Source organism: Dama dama, chromosome 22, assembly GCF_033118175.1.
Source record: "Dama dama isolate Ldn47 chromosome 22, ASM3311817v1, whole genome shotgun sequence".
In the NCBI taxonomy this organism is placed as follows: domain Eukaryota; kingdom Metazoa; phylum Chordata; class Mammalia; order Artiodactyla; family Cervidae; genus Dama; species Dama dama.
The window spans coordinates 43,014,121-43,041,298 of record NC_083702.1 but is presented as its reverse complement, the minus strand read 5'-3'; the positions used below and the strand labels follow the sequence as shown (position 1 = coordinate 43,041,298).

General features: G+C 56.7%; 1 protein-coding gene across 1 annotated transcript in view; it reads right to left on the bottom strand.

Moving 5' to 3' along the window:
• The window catches only part of ELFN2 (extracellular leucine rich repeat and fibronectin type III domain containing 2), a 51,434-nt gene extending 30,618 nt beyond the window's left edge, over positions 1–20,816 (bottom strand). The window contains exon 1 of the mRNA XM_061124147.1: positions 20,704–20,816. The gene's annotated coding sequence lies outside the window, so the exon portion shown is untranslated. The remainder of the gene's footprint in view (positions 1–20,703) is intronic.
• Between the last annotated feature and the right edge of the window lie 6,362 nt (positions 20,817–27,178).

The window sequence follows — 27,178 nt, the reverse complement described above, 5'->3', positions numbered from 1 at the left end:
CAGAGTGCAGGACTTGGTGACCTGCAGGTTGGGAGGCCCGGGGTGAAGTTCAGAGATGACTTCCAGGTCCAGGTGGCTAGCTGAAGTGACTGGCTGAATGATGGCAATGCCCACACTGGAACAGGGAACTTCAGAGAAGGAGCTAATGGGCCAGAAGGCAGGAGGAGAAAGGAAGAGCCTGCATCGGACAAGCTGAGTTTTGGGGGCCAGAGGGACACCCCAAAAGACATGTCCAGTCAGCAGGTAGCCACACCCATTGCCGAACAGCCAGAGAAGGATGAGACCTGGGCATCCCCTGTACACGGCTGCTAAGAGGAACCAGGGAAGCAGAGGGATTGCCCAGAGACCAGGCAGGCAGGATCAGCCCTCAGGGATGGACACAGCTGGGAGCCGACACTCATGCTCGGGAGTCTGCCACACGGCTGCACCAGGACCCAGACCAACCAGGTTCAAATCCGGGACCCTTCACCTCACCAGCTGTGAGAGCCTGGGCAAGTCAGTTCACCTCTCTGAGCCTCAACTTCCCCATCTGTAAAATGGAAATAAAAGTAATACGTACCCCATAGAATATTATGAGGAGGGCCATCCCCCTGGACCCTTAGGCTGTGCCCCAGAGACACAGGCTCTCCAGGAACCAGCCCTTTCAGGGAGGGTAGAGGCCAGGACCTTTGCTGAGCATCTGCCAGGCCCAGGGCACCTCACGGGGGTTTTAGACCACACACAAGGGCCGCAATCAAGGAGGAAGGGTCTGGAGTCAGACGGCACCTGGCTAAATCCTGGGCCCCTACTTACTAACTGGGACCAGGAGAGGCCCCTCACCTCCCTGGACTTTGGCTTTTGAGACTGTGAAATGGGGTGATTAGGCTGTCTGCCACGGCTCCTGGGATCACTGTGAGCATGGAACGTGAAAACACGTAAAGCATTTGTCACCAGCCTGGCACCCAGAAAGCACTACATAAATCATCACTTAGTTGTCATCAATACAGCTGTTGTTACCGCTTTCCCCCACAACCCAAGAAGGTAGATGGACTGGCCCCCATCTAACTGAGGAGAAGGACATAGGCCTCACCCACCATAGTGTCCAGGAGCTGGACTGGCCACCATTTGGTCAGAGGATCCTCTCTCCCCCAGCCCAGGGCAGGGCCACATGAGACCTCCTGGGTATGAACACTGCCCTGGCTGCTCCGAGCTGTGTGACCTTAGATTAGTCACCTCACCTCTCTGAGCCTTAGATTCTGAGCCTGAAGAAATGAGGGTCCCTTACCTGCACCATCATCTGAGGATTGAGCAAGGAAATACACAAAAGGCATCTAGCCAAGGGGATGTACACAGTAGGTGCTCAATAAAAGCAGCAGTTATGACTAATTTTTGGATGTGAAGACCTGAAGGAAGGAATGAATACAGAGGAGCTCTGACAGAGGGGTCCCAGGTGTGATGCCCTCCCAGGGGGTTGCAGCCTGGGCACCTACCCACAGGCACACCTGCCCTGGCATTCCTCCACCAGGCCACCCCAGTCAACCGTGCCCCTCATCCACACCCCCCCACCCGCCACCCCTGCAGCGAGCACACAGCCACGCGTGCTCCCATCCAGCCCCGTGACCAACCCCGCAGTCCCTCCCCCTCCCCCGCTCTGCATCTGCTCAATTAGGGAAACTGGGGAGTGAAGAAAACAAAGACTTAATTTCTGAGCTAATCAGCCTGCCTCATACTAATTACCATCCTCCCGGGCATTAGGGCAGACTTCCCGGGGGAGACAGGGGGAGTCTGGTCCCCAGGAATGATACCCCTTCCCCCAAACCTAAGACAGCTTCAGTGTTGGGGTGCGGGGACCAGAAGACTTGAGCAGGTGGGCCTTCAAGGTGGGGCTGGAAGAAGGGGACACAGAGAATTCATTGGGTTCACAGCAGGGAATGTACCTTGTGTGTGGGGGGTCACTTGGACAGATCACACCTTCCCAGGGCCCCCTTCCAGGACCCCTGCCCCTTCCTGGGACAGCCTCAGGCTCTGGGAGAGGCCCCAGAGCAGGTGCCTCAGTAGGTGTCCAGCCCATGGCCTTGGCAGAGAGATGGACAGATGGACACTTTAAAGCTAAAAAGCTAGAAAATTGAGCAATGATCAGCGTGAAGCTTTTGAATCATGGCATAGAGTATGTGTGCATTTTGGTGTGTGTGTGTGTGTGTGTGTGTGTGTGTGTGTTGCATCTGTTTACGAATGCACAGAGGGCTCAGGATGGGAGCCAGGAGGCCTGGCTGCAGTTTCCAGCTTGGCCCTGGGCAACTCTCCACCCCCCGCTGAAATTCAGACTCTCCCAGGAGACAGTGCTGGAGGAATCACTCCTAAGGTCACTTCTTCCTCACCCATTGTTTACTGAGCATCTACTGCGTATGCACCAGGCTCTGTGCTCGGGATACAGGCTCAGCTGTGACAAGGTCCTGTGCTCAGGGCTCCTGCTGTGGTGGACAAGCCGGGGAGTCAGATGTAAGCAGATCCACAGAGCGCAGGCTGGAGAAAAAATCCCCTGCAGGGCATAGACCCTGCAGAATGAGAACCAGTGTGGCCAGGACAGGGCTACTGTGGGAAGGGATGCTGCTGCATTCCTTAGAAAAGGCCCTGCTCAGCAATGACTTCAGATAATCTGAACTGTCTGTGGGCCCCAGTACAAATCCCTTCTCTGTTCTGGGCCTCAGTTTCCCATTTGCAACAACGAGGGAGCAGGACCAGAGGGTCTCCAGGGTTCACCCCAGCCCTCACAGGAGAGGACGCGCCATTGTTTCTCCACAGTGGGTGTGTCTGTGTGTGTCCCAGCCCCGGGCGGGCCGGCTGCACCAGGTGGGAGGTGGCCCCAGTGATGAGAGGGACGGGCAGTACATCCCCTCAGACCCATCCTCTCCTAATCACAGGCTCCCAAGGGCACACATTCCCCTCTCCTGGCACAGGGCACCCTTAAGCTGCCTCCCTCTCACCCTGTCATGGGGCCATCACAGCTGCCACCACATGCTGAGTACCCCCCACAGCGCATTGCATCAAATTCTCATAACAGCCCTGCCAAGTAGATACTGTTACCCTGTTTTACATATGGGGCAACTGAGGCTCGGCTAGGGCAAGTGCCTTACTCAGTAAATGATACACTAGACACTCAAATCTGGCCTGATCCCAAGTTGCCACAACTACGGGATGCCAAGACCACCTTCCTGGACCACTGTCAATGCTCAGACCAGGGGACCAGGCTGGCCTAGGAGTCAGTTCAAGCACTACCCTCTACAGACTACCATGGCATGCAACACAGCAAAGCAGCTGGGACAGCCCCGGGAGCCAGATGGCCCAGGCTCAAATCCCAGTCGCACCACTGACTCCCTGTGTGACCGTGGGCAGAAGCCTTAACCTCTTGGGGCCTTGATTTCCCCATCTGTAAAATGGGGATAATGGTATTTTGCTGGATTGTTGTGAGTTTTTAACTTCTATAAAGTTCTTCAAACAGTGCCCGCACAAGGTAAATGTGTGTGCGCAGTCACTCAGTCCTGTCCGACTCTGCGGTCCCATGGACTGTAGCCCACCAAATTCCTCTGTCCATGAGATTTCCCAGGCAAGAATACTGGGGTGGGCTGCCATTTCCTCCTCCAAGGGATCTCCCCAATCCAGGGATCAAACCCGCATCTCTTTTGTCTCCTGCATAAGAACCTGCAAACGGGTTCTGTACCACTAGTGCTACCTGGGAAGCTCCAAATGTTATATGGATGTTGTTAAATAAAAGGAATAAATGACTCGCTTTGATTCCATGGGCAGCCTGAGGATTGGGTCCCACGGAGGGTTGGGGTAGAGCCGACACTCAAACCCTGGGCCCAGCTCTCTCCTGACAGCATTGAGGTGTCTCCAGCTCAGGCAAGAGAACAAAGAAGTTCTGGGACTGACCAGACTCAGGCCCCTGGGGATGAGAGTGCAGCTTGGGGGCCAAGCTTCTGGACCCTGTTCCCACCTCCTGAATCTCCTCCTTCTGGGGGCTGGAATTCACCCACCTGCCCCTGCCCCAGCTCCCACAGGCTTCAGGCACTCTTGTGGCTACGCAGGGGACCTGCCCAGCCAGGTCATAAAGCAGCTGCTCTTGGTCCTGGGACCCAGCAGGTGGGGATGGCAAGGGATGGCTTGGCCCCCAGCACTGCTACAGCCATCTTGATCCGGGCATCCTGCTCTGGGGACAGCCGGGGACTTCCTGGCTTGGGACCCCCACACCCCACTGCTCCCCAGGCTCCAGTGGGCCCCGCAGGAAGGAAAGCCATTCAGAATGGGGGTCCTGCCTAAAACCCTCAGCCCACAGTGGAGCACAGCCGGCCATACTCAGCCCTGGCAGCAGACCCCCACAAACGAGGGCACAGGGAAGCCGGCTGTCACAGGGCAGCTAGCTGGGTGAGAGAGGTGAGGATTTGAAGTCATGCACTATTAGTGAAAGTGGAAAAACTGTAATTGACCCAGTCACCCATAACATGGACAGCCATGTGAGGGGACCCCAGGCCAAGATGGATCGGGATGGGTCCCGCTGTGCCCGAGGGGAGATGCCTGGAGCGTGCAGTCACGGCCTCCTGAGTAGAGATGGCAAGTTGAACCCCAGGGGCAAAAGGCTGCTGTTCAAGTGTCTGTAGGTGCCCGGAAACATGGCAAGGCCCCCAGTGATGCGGGGGCAGCAGCTGTCCCAGAGCACGTGCCAGGCCCCTAGTTAGAAAGAGGGTGCACACACTCACATGCCCTTTTGCATGCACACACTCCAACACACTGCAAACACATGAAACCACTCCGGGCGTGTGTGCTCACACCCACGCACACCCGGCTCTAGTCCATCCATCTCCCTCAGGTGGCTGAGGGAAGGATACGAAGGCTGCCCCAAACAGACAGGGAGGGTCAGGCTGTTGGGGGTTGGTACAGGCCAGAGGGTGGGCAGATGCTGAAGAGCAGACAGAGGCCAAGCTAAGAAAGTTCAGCCCAGGCTCTGGGTGACCCTGTTCCACCTGCAGTCATTTCAGCCTGGCCCAGAGGTGCCATGGAAAATGAAAGTGCCCAAGCTAGAAGTTGCCAGACCATGTTCTACCTTCAAGCCCGGCCACTCAGGGCAGGGTGACCCAGGGCCAGTACCTCTGTGGTCATCAGCCTGCCTGTGGGTGCAGGTGTTCATACAGATGCTCTAGATGGAAACCTCCAGAGTTCTAGGGTCCTGATTTCCCATCAAATCCCACCTCCCAACTGTCCCCAGGGTCCTCAGCATCTGCAGCTGCCTTGGAGACTCAGATTGTCTCCAAGGACAGCTCCCACCTCAAGCTCCCTCCCGAGTCCAGGACAGAATTTCTGGGTCAGCTGCCATCTCAACTAAGATGGGAATTCCATTTCCAAAGCCCCTCACCTGCCAGCAACCTCAGCACCAAATCAGTAAGCGGAAGAGGAGGAGGAGAATGGGAGGCAGTAGGTATCAACAGTGTTGGCACAGGACTGGATGGATACTGCCTTTTAATCCTCATAAAAGCCTTTGATCCCATTTTACAGATGAAGACACTAAGGTTCAGAAAATGATCCGCCCAGAGCCAGGCAGCCAGCAAGCGGATGAATGAGCTGCGATGGAACCCACGCTGCCTACTCCAAAACTCATTATCTCTTTCCACAGCATCTTGCTCGGCAGGCACTGGGGAGAGTGGGAGGAGCCCCAGTGGCAGACACCCCCACATTTCCTGCCCTGGCATCCCAGGCTTTGGGATTCCACAAGCCACCGCCTGTCCTCAACAGCCTGAAAGGTGGTGGCTGGAATGGCTGTGAAGCCCTTGCCTGCCTGCTCCCAGGAAACCCAAGAAGCAGAGTTAGCATTTATTGAGTATCACTGTATGCCAGGCACAGGGCTAAGCACTTTATAGCATCAGCCTTACGAGGTGGTTACTATATTTATTTCCATTCTATAGTTGAGAATACTGAGGCACTTATGGGTAGAATCTGGGGGAGACCCAAAACCTGAACCCAAATGCTTGACCACTGTGTCACCCCCTTTTACACACCAGGAGTTTCTCTGTTCTGCCCTGCTGTCCCTAAGCCAGAACCCCAGAGTGTCTGGCAAATGCAAGAAAGGCCTTGCTCCCCCAGGCTCTGCTGAGCTCCAGGGCCCCTGAGCCACCATGGCCTGGGGTACCTGCTCAGCTCTGCCAACCCCTTTCTGTGATCTGTCTCCTACTGGGATGCTCAGGGTCCTTGGCTGGCCCCAACTCTACCCTCGAGGTCCAGAAAGAGTGAGGGACCAGGCAGAGTCACACAGTAAGTCAGAGGCAGGAAGGAGCCCTGTCTCCACCTAAGTGCTCAGCCTAGACTCTGCCCTCTCTCTTATGCCTGTAAAGATCGAAGCCGGGTTAGCGGAGCTGTGACCATGGGTGGAGGCAGAGGGTGGGGGAATGGGCTTTTGGCAGCTTCTGGAACTCTTCACGCAACTCCCAACAGCCCTGTGGGCCTATTCTGTGCTCCTCCCTCCAGCCCCATTTCATTCCATCCCCTCCAGGAGCCCGGCAGTGTCCCCATTTCACAGACAAGCAAACTGAGACTCAGGCACACATGACCACTCAGAATCAGGACCTAACCCACCAGCCCTTGCTTCCAACCACAAAACAGGCCCTCTTGTAGGCCCCGCCTTGAATCCAACCCCTTCTCAGTCCTCAGGGACCACCTCTTCCAGGAAGTCTTCCCAGAATTCAGGGAGACTCTACTCAGTTGGACCATCCTCTCTTCCTGCACTCAGAAAGCAGATGGTTCCAGAAACACCCACAGTGCTTCCACCCTCAGACTGGGTCTCCTGGGAGTCAGGGCTGTGTCTCCCTCGGACAAGGATCCTGGTGGCTTGGCCTCTCCCCACCTCCCCTAAGACCTGAGGCTCCCAGAGGACAGGGCCACCACACTCTCCTTCCCTTAGACCAGGAGTCCTGAGAGTGGGACTCCCACCCCCTCCTCATGCACCTCCATTCACAGAGCCCCTGGCCCAAGGCTCTGCCCCAAGCAGGACCTCAGACCACGCCCACGCCCCCTCCTGGCACTCGTTCAGGCCTGGCCCGTACCAGGCAGGCTACCCCCTCCCCTGTCTTGTCCATGAATCCCACCTCTGTTGGGTACCACAGACCCCCCTTTCTCCTCCCCAAACAAATGGGGTCTTGAGTGAGACACTGGGATAACCACACACAAGGCTAGATCTATTCTCGGGGTAAGTGAGGCTGCCAGCACTCGGTGGGGGGGAGTAGGGTTGGTGGGAGCGGTCTGCCCATCCACAACCCCTTGAGGTCCAGCCTCTGAAATCAGAGCCACTCTAAGCTCCCATCCTGGAGGGCTGAGACCAACAGCCTTCCCCAGGGAACCCAGAGCAGACCCACCCCAGACACTTTCATCACTCTCTCCCCTCCTCCAACACAGAGGAGACAGAAGCCTCCGAACCTAGGTTCAAATCCCTGCTCTTGTCCTGTGGATGACTTCCCCAAGCCTGAGTCTGGGCATTTGGAAAATGGGTATAACAAACCTGCTCAGCAGGTGCTGCTGCGACTGTGAAAGGGGATACATACAGGAATGGCCCTGGCGCATAGTAGGTGCTCAATTAAAACCCTCTCTCTCCTCTCTGATCTTCTCTCTCTTTTTCTAAGGGCAGTAGGGGTGGAGTGGGACTAGAGAGACCAGGCTGCTAGGGCAGAAAATGGCCTGTCCCAGGCACAGAAAAAGTCCCCTGTTCAGAACTCAAAACCTCAAACCCCTCAAGGGCTGACAGTGGGGCCTCCGGGGACTGGGGTGATTCAGCAGATGCTGTTTTCCCACCCTGAGGAGGGGACCATGGAGGCAAGTCTGCAAACCAAAGCTCAAAGCCCACTGCCTCCCAGAAGCCAGCTGAGATCAGCCAAGATAGTATCCCCATTTTATGGACAAGTAAACTGAGATACAAAGTGATTAATTTGCCTAAGGCCATACAGCTAGCGGACAGATGAACTGATCTCTTTTGACAATTCTGACTGCTACCAAAATCTTTTCCTTCCAGCAGGAGTCTTCCCTACTTAAAGGCCTTTCTGTGATTCTGCCTCTGTGTTCGGAGTAAAGTCTAAACTCTATAGCCTAAAATGCAAAGCTCCCCACAGCAAGGAGGTGTGGTATGGCAGGAAAAGGACTTGATCCAGAATCAGCCCAATCTGGGGTCAAGTGCCAGGTCTGCTTCCTACTTCCAGTTGTGTGTCCATGGGCAACTACCAACCTTCCCTAGAGCCACTTTCCTGTGTAAAATGGGGCTGATGAGATGACCCTCCAGGTAGCCGGCAGGCTACCCATCCATGCTGCCATCATGTATTTATTGAACATCTACTATGTGCCAGGCCCCATTCAAGGCCCTAAGGACAGAGCAGGGAACAAGACAGAAAAAGCTCCTACCTTCATGGAGCTGATGCTCTACGACAGTAGGAGGGCAGATAATAAGTGCTCAGTAGCTCAGTCACATCAGACTCTATGACCCTTTGGACTGCCAGGCTTCTCTGTCCATGGGATTTTTCAAGCCAGAATACTGCCTTCCTTCAGGGGTTCTTTCAGACCCAGGGATTGAACTCACATCTCCTGCGTCTCCTGCACTGCAGGAGGATTCTTTTACTGCTGAGCCATTGGAGAAGCCCCATGGATAATAAACAAATAAACAAAATAGCATAGGCTGCATTAGGGGTTATAAGGAAACAGAGAGAAAGAACCAGAACAATGAACAGAGTGGTAGGGGGTCGGGGGAGCTCCCTGAGGAGTTGACAATGAGCCAGAACAGGAGACGGCCATACCACAAGCCTGAGGAGCAGCAGTGGGCATAGAAGGAACAGTCACTCCTGTAGAAGGAACAGCAAGTGCAAAGGCCAGGGAATTCAATGAGACCCGGAGCATGTGGGAAAATGCCTGGCACGAAGCAGAACATCGGTAGACAGCAGGTGTCAGTGCTATGAACCCCTTAAGCTTCTTGAACCTTGCTTTCTTTCTGCTTCTGGAAAATGAGATGCCGTGCGGATTCAAGGGACTCCTAGATCTCTTCCACATATCTGAACTCATTTAACAGAACCCTTGTTCCATTATTATTCCTCCCATCTTGCAGGTGGGGAAACTGAGGCTCCCGAGATCCCACAGCCCATAAAGGGCAACATTAGGACATGAACCTGGGTCTTGTAATCCTCAGCTCTTGCCCCTGCCAGTCTTCTGTGGTCTCACTGCACTTAGAGCACTCAGTTCCTCCTCCACCCCATCCGAAGACAGCTCTGACTGTTACAAAGTCTCTTGTGACTAACAGAGGTCTGTACCTGGTTGGGCCCACTTCTGTCATTTGGAGCCACCCAGGACCACTCCCTCCCCTCTTACCCAACTCAGTCTGAAAGGTGAAGAAGGCTGACAGGTTCTGGAAAGAGCAGCTGCCACTCCAGGAAACACCTCCCTGTAGGTTTTAACTTCATTCCCCTGCCTCACATCGTCAAGGTGATCTAGCGATTCTAACTACGCCCATTACACAGATGAAGAAACTGAGGCCCAGAAAGGCAGAGAAAAGTTGCCAGGCCCACCTAGACAGTGGCAGAGGCAGGATCTGAACTCAGATCTCTGGCACTAGAAAGACATCCCACTGGTCACTTCCCAGACCCCTCAGATGTCCCTCTTTGTATATCCTTTTCGGTCCCTTGCCTGGCTTGTCCTCTGGTGGTGCCAAGAGGTTAACAGGACAGCCTTCCCCTGATACTTCCAGGGTACCACCAGCCAGGGGTGGCTGAGCTGGCTCAGAACCCTGGGCCCTGGGGAGGAAGCCAAGGGGCTGCGGTACCCCAGCACAGCTAGGGGTACAATGCCCACAAGACTAAAGTGGACGCCCAGGCCCCTGGAGCGAGCAGGCAGGGAGCACCTCACAGGGAGCACCAGACAGGGAGTCAGCCTGGAGCACCAGACAGGGAGTCAGCTTCCATCCTGACTTGACAACCAGGCCCCGCCTCCTGCTTCCTTGATGTCAGGTCAGCACCTCTGGTGCTCAACGAGCACAGAGAAGGACAAAATGAGGCAGATCTCTGGTGGGAAGTCACCCTGTCCACCCAAGGCAAGTAAGAAAACCATTTCAAAGTCATTCTTTAAAGGAATTACGATAATGGTGGTAGCTACTACTTCCTGAGAGTCTGCTGCATGCCAGGAACCAGGACATCCCAGAAGTTATCTCAGGTGACAGCAACCCTGAGAGGCAGAAGCATCATCTCCATCTTACAGAAGGGGAAACTGAGGCACAGACTCAAACAGCCGTAAGCAACAGAGTCAGGATTTAAACTCTGTGCTCTTCCATGTTGCCTCTTAGTGACATTAAAATGGAATGTGTGCTTCTGGAGAATATCTGGGGACTGAGGGAAGAGAGACAACTCTGAATGGGGTGGGGAGGCTCAGGAGGAAGGAGTTAGGCCTGAAAAGTTGGACCTTTGGGGAGGCAGGCAGCCAGGATCAAACCCCAGTTTCAGGGCATCTGTGCTGTGTGACCTTGGGCGAGTCTCTTCCCCTCTTTGATACCTCAAAGGCAAGCATCAGTGCTGGGCTTCCCAGAGCTCAGCAAACACGAAGGGTAGGGACAAAGTCATCTGGGGACAAGGAGGGAGGACGTGTCCAGATGAAGGATGAGTGAGGCCCTGAAGAGGGAGAGGGCTCAAGGAGCAGAGGCAGGAGCACTTGGCCATGAAGTGCGCAGGAGGCCTGGGCAAGAGGAGGCCATGGGAGAAGGGATGCCAGGGGTGCACCGGGGCCCCAGGCTGGTCTGGACAGGGCAGGGTGAGCAACGGGAGCGGAGAGCACAGCTCAGACTCACCCAGTGTGCCTCACTGCCCCCACCAAAGAGCCCTCCTTCAGCCTGTGCCAGCAACACCAAGACCAAAGCAGCAGCCCCTCCCCCACCGTCCCCTCCTCTGGTCCTCCATGGAGCACTCACCACCCCTATTCCCTCCCTCCACAAGCCCCCTCCAGAGCACCCAACACCAGCCCTCCCCTGGGGAACCCCAACACCTTGCCCAGCCACAGCCCCTCCACATGGGGACCACCGCATCTTAGAGACAACATCTCCCTCTCCTTAGCAACCACCAACACCAGGCCCAGACAGCCAGCCTCCTCCCTCTGTCTCCTCTCTCCATGGAGACCACAATGCCACAGAGGCAGCTCCCTTGCCACGGCAACCACCGTCACTCAGCGCCCCGCCTGGACAACAACTCCCTCCACGTGGCCACCACCAGCAGAGCCACGGTGACAGTGACAGCCTTGGCCTCTCCTCTCCGGGCCGCCACCAGCCCCAGCTGGGGCAGCTCCTGCCTGTGGCCTCCTAGTGTCAGACTGCTCTCCTGCCTCCTTCCAAGTTCAGTGACACTGGATGCGGCCTAGTTCTGATGCTGCCAGTGCTTCTCTGCTCCCAGCTCACTCCCAGCCCCTCAGTCCACCCCACATGGAAAGGCCCCCACCTGAGGCAGAAGAGGCCATGCTCTCCCAGGCCATCCCCTGGAAACCAGTCCTTCCACCCCCAGCTGGGCCACAGATGCCCCCGGGGCTCTGGGGCTCAGGCAGGCCCAGCTCAGGCTCTCAGCAGGGCTACAGGGCAGGAGTGGGGTCTCTGAGCCAGCAGGGGCTTCCTCCCCGCCCCTCCCCAGTGGACTGCCCCAGCCCCTCCAAGGCCTGCGTTCTGCCAGCTGCCTCGCAGGCCCTGTGGAAGGGAAGCTGGGGAGGAGCAGAGTGGGGGGTGCCTGCAGCTGGGGGCAGGGGCAAGGGAATAGGAGGCAGAGGCCAGGCTACATCACGGGTTTTCAAGGCCAGGTCATGTGAGCCGTGATCACACACAGCCACACACTCACACACCGTGAGAAGGACCCTGTCCTTACCAGATCTCTGCAGGCGGAAGGAGCCCCTCTGACAGCGAAGCTCTGTCCCTGGCCTGGTCTCAGGCAGGTCCCCACGGTAACAGCAGCGGCAGAGGCAGCAGTGGGGTCTCAGGTGCGGCGGCAGCTCCTCACCCAAGTCCTCTCCTTCTGTGAGGAGGAGGAGGAGGAGGCAAGGGGAGAAAGGGGAGGGAGGGAGAGGAGAGGAGGGGGGGACAGCAGGAGGGAGGGAGGAGGGAAAAATGCTGAAGTCTTGAAGGGTACACTCACTTCTTTCTTAGGTTTCCCATGGCAACCGAATATACCACAAATGAATATCAGTGTGAGAAGAGGGAGGGAAGGAGTGGAAGGAGATGGAGGCAGAGATGGAGAGAGATGGAGGCAGAGAGATGGGGCGATGAGAGCAGAGAGATGGAGACAGAAAGATGACGGGGCAGAGACAGGGAGGGGAAGGGGCTCGAGACCCAGACGGAGGGATGGGGACTCCCCACCCTACCCCACAAGGTGCAGGGGTGAGAGGAGGGGAGGGGCGGGGACCACAAGGCTTCTTCCAATCTCTCCATGGCCCCTGGGCAGGAGGTGCAAACAACAGATGGAGAGATTTTCTGGGAGCTGAAGGGCCCCCATTCCCACCCACCTCATCCCTTCCCATGTCCTTCACTCCTGGCTGGGCCCACAGCCTGGAGGGTCCTCCCAAGTCATGGTCCCAGCCATGACTTGGTCCGCACCCATCACGGACACACACCCAAGTGGGGATGGCCACACGCACCCCGCACTGACCTGATAGCCGGTACCCACGCACACCCCTCCAACCACGCCACCCTCTTCTTAGTCACCCCAACACTGACTGGGCCCGCCCCCTTCTACAGCTGGGCCTCTTCCTCTCTACTGCAGGGAAGAAGCACCCCTCCCCTACCCCCAGCACATCTCTTGTTCGGAACTTTGCGAGGACCGGCACCCACCCGTGGCCCCCACCTGTGCTCTGCCGGCTGTGGTGTCTCTGCCCCACTGCTCACACACCCTTAGAGCAACGTACCTGCCTGACCTCCACCTGCAGAGACTCACAAACCCCCTGGCAGACATGCCGAATCTGCCCTCCATCTGCGCGCACACGTGCACATGCATACAACTCATCCCGTCCCGCGGAGGCCCCTCTCTGCCTGGCCTCACACCTCATCAGCCCAGATGGTACTCCCGGCCCTCCCCCGCAGGCAGGGGCTCACACCTCGGCCCCCTCGACACGGCCATTCACAAACATATTGTAGACCCACCGCGTGCTGACAGCCAGCGGCAGCAATGAAACAGAAACACACACTCGGCCAACCCCTCCTCCCCCCCCACTGTCCCCGCGATGCCTCAAATCCACCAGCCCCAGCCTGAGCGGATAAGGAAGCAGCCAGCTAGCTCCAGCTCCAGGTCCGGAGGGCCACTCTCCCCCTAGCCACCGGGCTCACACTTGCCCCTGCACCCAGTGGCCAACAGGGATGGGACACACCCTGTAGGGATGGGCTACACACTACAACCTCACACACACACCAGCACCCATGGGTCACACCCAGACAGCAACCAACCCCCCAGAATTTCACTCTCCCGCAGACACACGTGTACACACAGACCCTGAGGTACTGGACCCAGCTGCCCACAGAATCCAGACACGGGGGCGTCTGCCCTAACTTGGTGCCTGGCACATGTGCCAACACACCTGAGTCCCTGCACAGACACAGGTCAACACACCCACAGAAACACACCAGCCCCTGCTCACTGCGGACCATACCCCATACACACCCAAACGAACAAGCCTACAGGGGCCCCCGTAGGCACACACAGGCCAACACATACGTGCATCCCCAAGTTGCTCACACTGGGGGGCCACTCTGCACACGCATGAACACGCCTGCATCCCCGCCCATCTCTCCCAGGGCAGTTCACGGAGGCGCACCCCAGCCGGCCCACACCCACCTGACCCACACACCCCATCGAAAACACGGGGCCTCGGCGGGTCCTCCTCGGCCCCCTTTCCGTGGGCGCGGGCCGGTTTACGATCGCGCGCACCGCACCGAGCCCAGAGGCCGTGAAATTGGCTTCGAGCGCCGGGAGATGCGGCTGCAAATTCTAAGCACAGGAAAGTAAGGCGGAAACCCGGCCAACCCGGCCGGGCCGGCGGCGCGGGGCTGGGGCTCCGCAGAGCGGCGGGCGGCCGGGATGGGACCCCGCGGGGTCCCGGCTGCCGCACTGGCGGCGGAGGGGGGGCGGAGGCCGTGTGGGCTTTCCTCTCCCCGCCGTCCTCCTCCCCCGCTCTGTCCTCCTCCCCCGCCCCTCCGGCTGCTCCGGCTCCGGCCCCGCTGCCGCGCACGTGCCCAGTAGGGGGCCTGGGTACACCGCGTGGGCCAGCCTGGGGACTCGCCCTCTGGGCGGAGACACCCCGCCTCCCGCCAGACCCCGGACCTGCCTCGGCCAGAGTGCCCACCGGATGAACCGACTCGGGCCGCCGCTACGCGACTCTGCGTCGCCGCCTCCTCCGGGACGCCTTCCTGGCTCTCTGCCCTCCTCCTCCCGGCAGCTCCGCTCCGCACTCCACCCCCGCCTCTGGCCTCTGCTCACAGGCACAGCCGCAGGCTCAGCTCCACCCGCGTCCTCGCACCAAAGGCGGGGAGACGGGAGGGCATCGCTCCTTCCAAGATGCTGGGGCAGGCCCGCTCCAGCCTCACTTCCTCCCCACCCCACCGCACTTCAGGCCTTTACCAGCAGTGAGGCCGTGAACCGTGACCCACCCTGTGCCTCCATCTCTCTGTGCAACAGCGAGGATGCAGAGGGTCGTTCTGAGGCTTTGACGAAGGACTCCTTGAGCAGGCTTACAACAGCAGTCGGTGAGCACGAAGGTTATTAGTCAGTGTTAGTCAGTATGGGCCTGGATCTTAATGTTGTGTCACCCAAGGGAGGGCGCCTAGCTCCTCTGTGTTCAGGCCCACTTTGTAAATCGGATATGGCTTTGATGCCTACCAGATTGCGTTGGAGAGTCCGGAAGATCCCCTGGAATAGGCAGCAGCCTCCTCAGCTGCCATCCACTCTGCAAACAGGGTGAATTCATCTTCTGGAAATGCACTAAAAATGCAGGTTCCTGGTCTCCCCATTGACCCTACTCTCTGCCAGCAGGGCCTGAGGATCTGCATCTAAGTAAGTACCCACAGACTCTGATCCTCTCTGACAGAAAGGATAATGCTGGATTTCTTAGCTCTGATTTTAGGGTTATTTAGGTTGTTGTGTGGTTGATCCCCAAACTTCATGTCCAGACTCATTGTCCCAAATTCCACTCCGGGCTTTCCTACCTCCAGACCTCAGCTCACATGGTCTCCACCTGGCATGCCCCCACCCTAGAGGCCAGCTGGACCTCTTCCACAATCCTCCAGCCAAAATTAAACAAGATAATAGACAGTGTTTTGCCCTGAGCCTGGCTCGTAGCGGGCGTGCAATCCTGGGGACTCTGCAGTGCCCAAAGCGGAAGCCATCCCCTCTCTGGCTCTGCTTCCAAGGCCTGCTCAGTCCCTGGTCTGCCAGGTCACAGACTAACAGGGACCGCCCATCAAGCAAGCCCTACTGTGTGCAGGCCCCATGCCAGGTGCCTGACAGACAATCCAGGTGTCTCGTGTCTCCTCAGGACAGGAACTCATCTCTGGGGGTTCCTGTCTGAGTCCCAGACACAGCAGTTATACCTGAGGGAGACATCCTTGTAATAGTGTGTATGTGTGTGCATGTGAACTGAATACAAAATACATCAGCCCATTCTCAGTAGCTGGTAGATGAAAGAAAGCTGTTCAACAAGTACCTTTTGAGGGCATGCTAGTCTCTGCCTGTTCGGAGCTGACACTGTGAGAGAGGCAGACAGGAGACCTCCCCACCACCCGCCCCAGGTAATGACAAGGGCAGGGAAGGGAGGATGGCAGGCAGGCTGACCCCATAGCCTGTGTCTCCCCCCAGATCCAAGGAGAACTGTAGGGGAAGAGAGGCAATAGAGACAGGCCAAGGAGGGAAACTGAGTCAGCCTTGAGGCTGGGCCCTTGGGAATGGCTCCCTGCTTGCCCAAGAGAGGTGGTGACCAGTGTACATACACACACACAGACACATGCACAAAAACATGCCCTGCTCCCCTCCCAGCCCCTCTATACACTCCAGCTGGGAGGTATGCTGCTCCCAGGTTCTTCTCATGCTTCCTCAGGCTCCCCTAGCCTGGCTCTAGAAAACAATTTCTGTGCATTTCAGGGAATGAAACTACAAGCTGAAAAGAGAGAAGGCTGGACACACACACACACACACACACACACACCCCAAGCCCCATTCCAGGGAACCAGGAATGAATAAAGGAGACAGATGGGAAGGGGGAGGGAAATCATCTAATTGACACCTACTATGTGCCAGACACAATGCTACATGCTTGTCATTCCCTTATGTAACCAACCCGAGTTAGGAATTCAGTACCACTACCCCCCCCCTGTACATTGAGAGACAGAACCTTCTGGAAGTGAATTCTCTTTCCTGGGATACACATCAAGGAGACAAAGAGGCAGAAAGGGGACCCTGAGCTCCTGCTCTTCCACAAGTCAGACAGAGGGAGGAGGAGTGGTCCAGGGGGCCCCACTGAGGCTTCGACAGCCTCAGGCCTGAGGAAGATGGTGATCCTAGAGCACCATCCCCTCCATTACCCAGGGGAACCCCTAGGGAGCACCCACTGTGCGCCCAGCACTGTGCTAGGCACTGTGGGAGAATCTGGGAGCAAGGATCTGCCTTCCAGAATGTCACAGGTCAATACAGAGGGAGGGGGCGCAGGGGCTGAGACCCAGGAGCCTCACTGCGCTTCTGTCCCTGCAGCCACACCCACTGATTCCCTACAGCAGGGTCACTGCCCCAATTTCCAGACAAGCAAAGTGAGTCCCTGAGGGGTCCCTCAGAGAGAGGGGAACCCCGAGATGCCCCAGGTCCCCTAGCAAAAGGCTTTATCAGTTAATGGTTAACAATGCAAAGAGTACACTCATGGGTCTTCCAGTCCTGGTTCTGCTGCTGTGTGGCCCAGGGCTGGTCAGTAACCTGTCTGTTTCTTGTCTGGGAAATGAGGAATAATAACAGCTGTGCTGCAGAAGGCTTAGTGGGATTAAACAACGAGTACGCCTATAAAGAGCTTCCCACCAGGGCTGGCTCTCAGTACAGGCTCGATGAATATCAGCTAATATCATTATTATTATTGCTGTCAGCAGTACCATGCAGCCAGCGCCCTTCCCCTGGCACCCCAGGTGTAAGCTTGCTCAGGTGGCTCCCCAGTCCTCAGGGGCTCTTTAGGGCCTCCCTGGGGGCTGTCTGCAGAGCTGGGGCTGGTGGGAAGGAGGGGATTCTATTATTCCAACCCTCCCAGACACCATCCCCAGTACTAGTGACAGTGCCTCTGCCCCAGGTGCTCACTGAGCCAGGAGAAGGTAAATTTAATAGAGGATTGGGCTGGGACAGCGGTAGGCAGAGGACTGAGTTAACCTGGACTATTAAAGCTTTCCCCAAAGAGGCCTGACTTGTTAAGGAGACTTGGGGTTCAAGGCAATCTGCTTCCTGGCTGTCGGGTCTGCACAGCGCGCTGTCACAGCAGTTTTGAAGCGGGGGACATGGGCGGGGGGTGGCAGGATGGAGGGCCCGGCTTGGGGGCACTGGAGCTGAAGTGGTGAGAGAAGCTATGATGGGTACCATCCCGACTGCCCGAGGAGGTGCCACTCTCTCCCGCTCAGCAGTAAGCCTGGGAGGCAAGCAGCCACCACCTCGGAGACAGACGGGGAGGCTGATCCCTGTGTCACACACTGCCAGGACACAGCAGAGCTGTCCCTGGAACGAGGACTGCGTCCACAGCAGGCATCCCGCCAGACCTCAGGGGACAGGGAACCAGCCTGGGGAGCAGGCTCAGAGCCCCCGATGAGCACCCCAGGCCGACCCCACTACAGGAGGCTTGGCGCTGGATGCAGCCGCTCCTATCAGTCGGGCCACCTCGGAATCTCCTGGGGCGCCAGAACAGGCAGGCGCTGGACTGGAGTCAGGAGGCCTCTACCTCCGCCACTGAGCTCCCGGCCTTGGGCTCCTCACCCTGACACTTCCCACTCCTCGCCCCACTGCAGAGAGCTCCCTGTCCCTCTGTTAAATGCAGGTGCACTGCCCATCAAATGGGGGTCTCCCCACACCCACCAGCAGGGGAGTTCTCACTGAAGAATGAAACAACAATAGCTTACTTTACTCTCTGGACCTCAGTTTGCTCATATGTCAAATGGCCACACAATAGCCGGCCTGCCAGCCTCACAAGACTGCCATGAGGATCCAAGGAGAGAAAAGAAAGCTCTTAACAAAGTTCGACTTAAAGCAAAACAGGGGAACAGCTGCTCTAGGTGGGGCGGGGGTGACAGAGGGCCAAGGGATGGGGCTCACTTCTACCATGTGCTGGACATCTGGCCCCCTGGAAGCTCACTGTCTCCTGTAATTCCCCCCTCAAGTCCCTGACCATCTCCCAGCTGACAGATGAGAACTGGAGGCCCAGAGAGATGACGGGAATGTCTATATCACAAAACACAGACCCGCAACATGGAATGAGAACCAAAGGTCTCTGGCTCCCTCGCTGTGACTGTTTTCTGTTGTCACCTGCACTTACACGCGCGCACACACACACACACACACACCTTCACCCACCAGAACACACTCACCTAAAGGTCTGTGCGGCCTGACTGGGATGGGGTGGAGAGCAGGGACTGGTGGGGTGCCAGGCAGAGGGGAGAGAGGGGAAATGGGTAGGGAGAGGCAGCAGAGATGTGCCATTGGTGGGGCAGGCCTTGTGGAAATGGGTCCTACATCCACTCAGGAAATGGGGCTTCTTGGGAAGGGCTGCTCACTCCAAAGCTCCACCCCTCTCCCCTTCTCACCTCTCAAAACACAGGGATGTGACCCCGCTGAACCACACACCCTCACGGTGACACCTCCCTCACCTGCCCACTGACATCATCCTGGTCCTTGGGGGTGACCTCTCACACCGCTGTCCCAGTGACGTCACTGGCAACCTGGAGCTGACGTCACACCCAGAGATCCTCACTGACGTCACACAAACACACCCTCCTGAGACCCCCTTCAGTTACTCTGCTTCCTTCCTGCCCTGGGTTCGATGGCCCAGAGTTCCCACTGGTGTACACAGCTCACTCAAGACGGGCATTTACAGACAGCACCTGTGTGTGTGTGTGCGCGCGCGTGCATGCAGGCACAGACCTTACTCTCCCCAGACACATGTTTACACATATATGTGGACCCACATGCCCTGCTGATGGCCTAGACATGACACGTCCCACAGGTGCCCACAGGCTCTGAGAACAGGTGTGTAAGCCAAGCACACACGCATAGACACATGCAAATACTCTCCCCCCAGGCCGCTCCCCAGATGAAAATGTCCCTCCGTAACTAAATCTGGTAGCCTGGGGCAGGCAGCTTCCACCACATCCCTCCAGGTGCTGCCAGCACCCCCTCCTCCCCCCTTCTCTCCTCCGACAGCCTGGCCTGCTGACAGCAACAGCCGCAGCCCAGACACACACACACACACTCTCCTGTCCAACACCTGTGTCTCAGCAAGGGGATCCAAGTGTCCTCCAAAGGCAGGCACTGGGGTGGGAGGGGTCCAGGTGGAAGGGACATAGCAGGGAGCCCAGAGCTTCAGAAAGTGCCTTCAAGTACCACGTACCACGTTTCTCCGGAGCTGAACCCAGCAAGGGTCAGCACCACCATCCCAGTCATCTCCCTCCTTGGGCACGCCTGACACACCACAATCTGGCCGCCTCCGTCCTGGACACAAGCTCCCCCAGCGCACACGTAGACAAACACACAGCCTCTCCCCTCCACAATATTCTGCTGGACCACAGAGAGAGAGAGAGAGAGAGAGAGAGAGAGAGAGTGTGTGTGTGTGTGTGTGTGTGTGTGTACAGACAGAGCGGAGTCCACCTCTGCACACAGCCTTGTGTGCGCACACAGAACACACATCCTTCCCCACGTGCACACATCATCTTACCAACCAACACACCCACCCCCTGCCCCCCTCTTCTGCCAGTTGCTGGAACACACACACACACACACACACACACACACACACACCAGCATTGGCCCTGGCCCTGCCAGAGCTGCAGTCTGCCGATTTCTGCTGCCTCGCTGCTTGCCCCACACCAGCACCACCAGAGGAAGGGGCAAAGCCTTTGCAAAGGTCCCCACCCCCTGAGAGCCCCCACTCCCCAAAGCTGGTCCTCTTACCAAACCATTGCCCTCCTGCGGGGAAGGGGAGTAAAGCCCCACCCTAGCTCCCACCCCCCCACCTCAGCTGTCATCCCGCACCAATCAACTCCCCCTTACCAGCTAGAAGATGAATTCCTTGACCCCCGCACCACTCCCTGAAAGAGGGGTGCGAGGGCCCCCGAATCGCAAAGATGGGGGCAAAGAGGCGCGCCTTGGTGCTGGCTGGCACGACCGTCCACCATCAAACCTCTGCACCAGCCCCGAAACTGCTCACCTCCCCGACCGTCCTCCTCGTCCTCCCACCCCGCCTCCGTCCACCTCCCCCAGTCCCGCACAGGGTGGTCCTCCCCCGAGGCGGGGGGCGTCTCACGGGGATCCCCCGACCCAGGAGGCGCCGGGGGTGGCTTTCCCCGTCTCATCCTCCCCCGGCTGGGTCCTCCTCCAAGCCCCACCCCCATGGCGGAGCGGGTGTTCTCCGGCCCCAGCGCCCACTCCCACCGTCTGGGCCGGCCGCGGGCGCTCGGATCCGAAGGAATTCACTCACCTCCGGCCCCTGCCGGGCTCCGGGCCGAGCACCGCCTCCGATCGCGCCGGCTGCGGGGCCTGCGCAGGAGTGTGAGGGCGAGTGCGAGTGCGGGCGCGGGGCGATGCGCTCGGCGCCCGGCGGGCTCGGTGTGTGGCGTGTGTCTGTGGCGCGGCCGGTGTGTCTGTGAGCCGCCGCCGGGTGCGCGCAGCCCCCGCCGCCCGCCTCGCGCCTCTGCCTCGCCAGGGCCCGCGCCCGGGAGGGGGCTGGAGCGCAGCGTGCGTCAGGGGCCGCGGCCGCGGGCTGTCCGCCGCCCTCGCCGCCCGCGCCCGCGCCCTCCGCAGGCCTCGCCGCAGCGAGACCCCTCCCGCCCCCTCTCCAGGCTCGATGCCGCCGCGGACACACGCACGCTCACAGACACACGCCCGCCGGGCGGGGGCCGCGCCAGGCTCCGCAGCTGCCAGCCGCGGCCCCGCAGACGGCTAAGTCCTGAGCACGCCCTGGCCCCCGGCCCCGCTGACCCTGCGGGGACCCGGTCCCACCACCGCCCCCGGCGCATTCAACAGCTGGAGGCAAACTTACAGCGGGGCGAGCCTCCCTAGGTGCGCGGCGCCCCCCAGCGCCCGCCCGAAGACGCCTGCAGCCCCTGGACTCCCCCCTCCCCAGCAGTGGAGCCCCCTCACACCCATTCCCGATCGTCGGTCCTGTGCTCAATCCCTGGCAAGTGGAGGAGTGTGGCTGCTGCGTCCCCATTTTACAGGCAAGACAACTGAGGCTTGAGGAGAGCAGGGAATCCCCCAAGGTCAGCAGCCAGCTTGGTAGCAGGGACAGTGCTACGAGACTCCAGGTCTCCCTGTCCTTGGGCCAGGACTCTGGGCGGCGCTCACTACCTTTCCCCAGCCCTCGCGAAGTATGGCCAGGGGCGCATTGGGCTCTGCTGCAGCCCAGAGATGCTTCCTAAGGCCTTCGAGCCCTAACCTCTCCCTAGCCACCGTCCCCCGCATAAACACGGAGGGAGGAGATGCAGGAAGAAACTCTGGCATGCGGGGCCTATAACCCCCACCCTATACACACACACACAACTTGGGCACACAAGCACCCAGTGAGAAAACTTGGCTTATGTCCCTCCCGTGCAGAAAGAAACAGGCCCATCCTCAGCCCCTGGGGCCCGCAAACCTATTGCCTGAAGCCCTGCTCGGGACAGGCCTTATGCGTCTCAATCACTTTTATGGGGCCGTATGCGCCAATGCCAGTCCTCAAGTCGTGCACAGCAAAACGGGCTGCAGAAACTCCCAGAAGAAGCATCTCATCCAGGCCAGGAATGGAAGAGACTCTCTGGAAAAAGCCATTGCCTGAGCTGAATCAACGGATAAGTAGGAGTTGGTCAACTGAAGAAGGTGGGGGAGGATGTCCCAGACTGTGGGAACATCATATGCAAAGACACAGGGGCATGAGATCACCTGTTGTGTGCGAGGAACTCCTCGGAGTTTAGGTGTTACTAGAGCATAAAGAATCTGTTCAGAAATTCCTCCATTCTGTCAACTGAGAACCGAAAAGCAGGTCCAGGATGAGGCAAGGAAGGCAGACAAGCTCTGAGAATTAGGCCACCGAGGTCACGGTTTCTCCAAGTAGGAGCAAACTGTTGGGCATCCCACTTCTGCCCTCTGCAATTGCACTCCAAGCTGGCTGGCACACTCCTACCCCCCTTCAAGGCCCCTTGCTACAGACCCAAAGAAGCCATTACGTTGTCTCTGCCCTCTAAACTGAGCTCTCCTAGAGGTCAGGGACCACATGGGCCATATGGCCCTGCACAGGGCCGGCGAGAAGCAGGGTCCCAGCCCAGAGTCCTTGCTAGAAGGAAGGACTCGCGCGCCGCACCGCCCACCTCGGGCGGACGCACAACAGCTTCTGCGCCCTCTGGTGGATCTAGGGAGCAACAGCAGAAAGCTCCCCCAATCTACCCCATGGCTGAGGCTCTGCGGTGCAGAGGCCTGCCAGAGGCGGGCGCTGGAGGAGGTCCACCAATTCTGCTCCGGCCCAAGAACCTCAGCAATAATTCCAAGGAATACGAGGCAGCAAAACAGTCTGTTCTGGTTCAGTTTGCGTGACTTTCCTAGTCCTCTGCCAAAGGACAAGGCACACCGCTCTCTGAGCCTCGTGCCCCCGTGTGTGCCAAGTGGCTTTGGTCGTGGTCTGACTGTGAGAGCCTATGGACTGTAGCCCACCAGGCCCCTCTGTCCATGGGATTCTCCAGGCAAGAATACTGAAACGGGTTGCCATGTCTTCCTCCAGAGGATCTTCCCCACCGAGGGATCGAACCCATGTCTCTTAGGTCTCCTGCAATGGCAGGCAGGTCCTTTACCACCAGCGCCCCCTGGGCCTCAGTTTCCTCCTTTGTGATATGAGAGTAACAGAAGCAGCCCTGTCTCCTGCACAGTGCTGAGAGTCACCACGAGGGCACTCCCTTCCCCTTGGAACCTCCAAGTCTGGTAGATTAGCTCTGAGATTACTTTAAGCTCTGAGTCCATTCTAAGATTCTCCCTTCGGAGGCTTTTTCCTTAGCAGGCAGACATAAATTGGCAAGACTTTCAGGCTCTTTACTTAGTCACTGCCACCAGGTAGAAGATGGAATTGACCTAGGCTAACTAGGGTCATGGTGGTTCACATGATCTGGACACCCAACTAAGCTTTCTCTAGACCAGCGCTATCCAATAGAACTTTCTGTGGCAGTGGAAAGGTTATATATCTGCATCATCCAATACAGTAACCACTAACCACAGGTGGCTATTGAGTGCTTGAAATTGTGGCTAGTGGGACTCAGGAACTGCATTTAAAATGTTTATTTTATTAATTTAGATTTAAATAGCCATATGTGGCTAGTGGCAAACACTGTGGGTTAGCGCAGGTCCAGAAGTACAACACCTTTCTCCCTACAATGGAGCCCAGACAGAGCTAACACACACACACACACACACACACACACACACACACACACACACACACACACAGGACCCTGAGTTCCTTGACCGGGCCTGGGGGTAGAGATGAATCCACTGCTTGCAATCTCTAGCTGGACAGGTGAGGTTGAGACAAATGCAGGCAGCAACGAATCCATCCCCATGGTCCTTATCCTAGTTTAGGACTTAACATCTCTCACTTGAATACCTGCAACAACCTCCCTCATCACCCACCTATTTCAACTCTCCAGTAGCCCATGCAAGGATGAAGTGTGTTCCTTTCTTCATGATGATGCCAAGTGATTGACAGCAGCTACCTGGGTGCTTCCTTTGCAGACAGTGTCATGATCGATTGGTGATGTCTGCCTTGGGTGCAGACACAGAGATGAATGATACACCCTCCCTGCTAAGGAATAAAACCCAAACTTCCTGCCTTGCCCAAATAAGACCCTCAGCCATCAAGCCCTTACTTACCTTTCCAGCATCATCTTGTATCATCCTACACATGCTCTGGATCCCAGATACCAGTGCCTGCTCTTTCCAGAACATACCATGAATCTCTCACCTCTTCACACCTTTGTGCTTTTGAGCATACTGTTCCTTCAACTTGGAAGATTTTCCTACTTTCCAATTCCTTCCCCACCAGTCCAGTTCTAGTCTGTCATCAGGTATTGTTCAAAGTCTGCCTCCTCAGTGAAGCCTTCCCTGACCACCCCTGAGCTAAGCCGACCAAGGTACTTCCTCCACTGGCTCCCAGAACAGTCTGTGCAAGTTTTAATGACAGCACACATCAAATCCTATTATTATTCATTCTCACATGTGTCCTCCCCCAAATTATTTCTCACGCTGACACCTCTCTCATAGTAGCTAGCTTGTATGGGGCTCACTCAGAGCCAGGCACACTGTGCAGGGCCCTTAACATAAATGATTCTCATTAAAAAGTCACAAAGTTTTTTTAAAAAGTCATAAAATGAACATTAAGGATTTTTTGTTCTGGGAACCCAGCATCTCTCCCCCTTCCCACCAGCCTCCCAAGTTCCTCTCTCCCCACTACCATGTACAGTCTTGGAAGAATTTGAGTCAAGGTGCCTCCCCCAACCCCAAGCTGGGTTAACTGAGTTGTGACTAGAGTGATGTATGAATGGGAAAAGCCACAGCAGTTTTGCTGTGGCTACAGCAGAACCATCCCAGAAGCCTCAGTGCCAGATGAGGTGCAGGCATTTCCAGCTGCCTGGCCCCTGTCCTGAATCCCAGACCCTGGGATCTTCTGGCAGTGCCTGGGAGTTGCCCCTCACAGCCCACCTGCAAGAGCCCTAAATTGACCAGATGTGGCTCACACCCGAATGACCCCACGGCCCTGGCCATATCACCACAAGAACCTGTTTCTGGAAGATCTTCCTTTCTGCAGGCTTAGAGAAAAGAGGAGTGAGAGTGTGAAGAACACATAAATTGCTAAAAAAGCTTCATGGGCTGTTTAAGGTGAATAACAAGATCTACCCTTTGTACTTAGGTGAATTTTTTTTTCACTCAGTCTACATGGCATTTCGAGTTGATGCTAAGAAAATTAGGTTAAGTGATTCTTTTAGAGAAACATACACACACTGACTGTGTATGGGGTGTCATATCCCTATTTTGGATCCAGACCAAAAATCAGATTTTCTGCTGTGCTTCCAATGCTGGAAACAAGGGCTATGATCACTCAGAACAGGAACCAGTGATGAGACTCAGAATCCAGAGGACAAATGATAAAAATTCCCCGACTAAAACCCCCGCTTCTTGTCCACCATGGAACCGTCCCAGATAGAATATAAAGAGATAGATGTGGGCTGTCTTCTTGGGAAAGTGGGGCCACTTAGCTGAGGGCATTTTGTTTTGCTGGGCACTGTGACAGGTAAGGGTGTGCCAGGTTAAAGGTAGAGGTTAGGGAGCAAATATTACTGGGCATAAAAAGGATGAGAGGATTTGGAGCTGGGAATTGAGGGAAGGTTGGCAATATAAGGACTTCCCGAGGGGTTCAGTGGTTAAGAATCCACCTGCCGATACAGGAGACATGGGTTCAATCCCTGGGTCGGAAAGATCCCCTGGAGGAGTAAACCCATTCCAGTATTCTTGCCTGGGAAAACCCATGGACAGAGGAGCCCGGCAGGCTGCAGTCCATGGGGTTGCAAAGAGTCAGACACAGCTAAGGGACTGAGCACACACACTTCAGCCATACAAGCCCCTCCCTCAACTTCAGCCTCCCTTACCACCTCTCCCCACCACTTCCTTCAGCAAAGTCTACATGCTTATCATATAAGTCATCTATTGCTATGTTACAGATTACCTCCAAGCTCAGTGGCTTCAGATAGCAAAAGAATAGTTATTATTTCACAATTCCTGTGGTCAGGAATTTGGCAGCGAATGATTTCAGCTTCAGCTTCCTGGTGTCTCAGTGGTAAAGAACCCGTCTGCAAAGCAGGAGCCATAGGAGGCTCGAGTTCGATCCCTGGCCTGGGAAGATCCCCTGGAAGAGGGCATGGCAACCCACTGCAGTATTCTTGCCTGGAGAATCCCATGGACAGAGGAGCCTGGTGGTCTACAGTCCATAGGGTCGCAAAGAGTTGGACACGACTGAAGCGACTTAGCATGCATGTATGATTCTGGCCTGAGATCTCTCATAAGATTGCAGTCAAAGTGTCTGGCTGGGGCTGCACTCATCCAAAGACTGCCCTGGAGGGCCTGTTTCCCAGATGGTTCATTCATTTGGCTGGCAAGTTCGAGCCGGCTGTTGGCCAGAGTCCTCGGTTCCTAGTCACATGGCCCTCTCAACAGGACTGCTCGAGTGTCCTCACAGCATGGCAGCTGCTTCCCTCAGAGCGAGAACAGGGAGGAAGCCATCATTCTCACATGACCTGTCCCCAGAAGGTACACACTGACACTTAAGCCAATTCCTATTGGGTACACAGGTCTGCCCTGTTCACTGTGGGAGGGGACGACCCAGGTGTGAATTTTAGGAGGAAGGTAGCGTCAGGAGCCGTCTTGGCAGGCCAGTGGGCTTGAGGTCGATCAGTTGTATTCAGGAAAATTGAGGAGGTTCCATGTTCTGCATTCAGACTAGCAAGAGTGAAAACAGAACTGGGGGTGTGGATACAGGAGCTGGAGAATCTAATTCCATAAGATTAGGTCTGGGTCTATCATCCTCCAAGAATCAAGGGCAACTCAAGGTCAACAGGGCTTGAAGAATGTACATAAAATTCCTGATGAAGCCAGGCAAGAATGAAGGGTGGCTTGCTATGTGGCCCCCATGAGAGGGTGTCTGTGAGGGTCAGAGGCTAAGACCAGACCCTGGGGGTATTTTGAAATGTCCAGGTGGATACCTTTTGATCCAGAAACCCAGTTATGGGAGGGGCCCCAGGGAACCTCATTAGGGCTGCTGATAACATGCCTAGCTTGGAGCTGGGGGGTGAGGTTGGCCAGCCTGCCTCCCTGCCAGTCTTGGTAGAGCAGGCCTGGAGCATACCCTGGGGCAGGGAAGGAATGTGAATACCCACTGAAACACC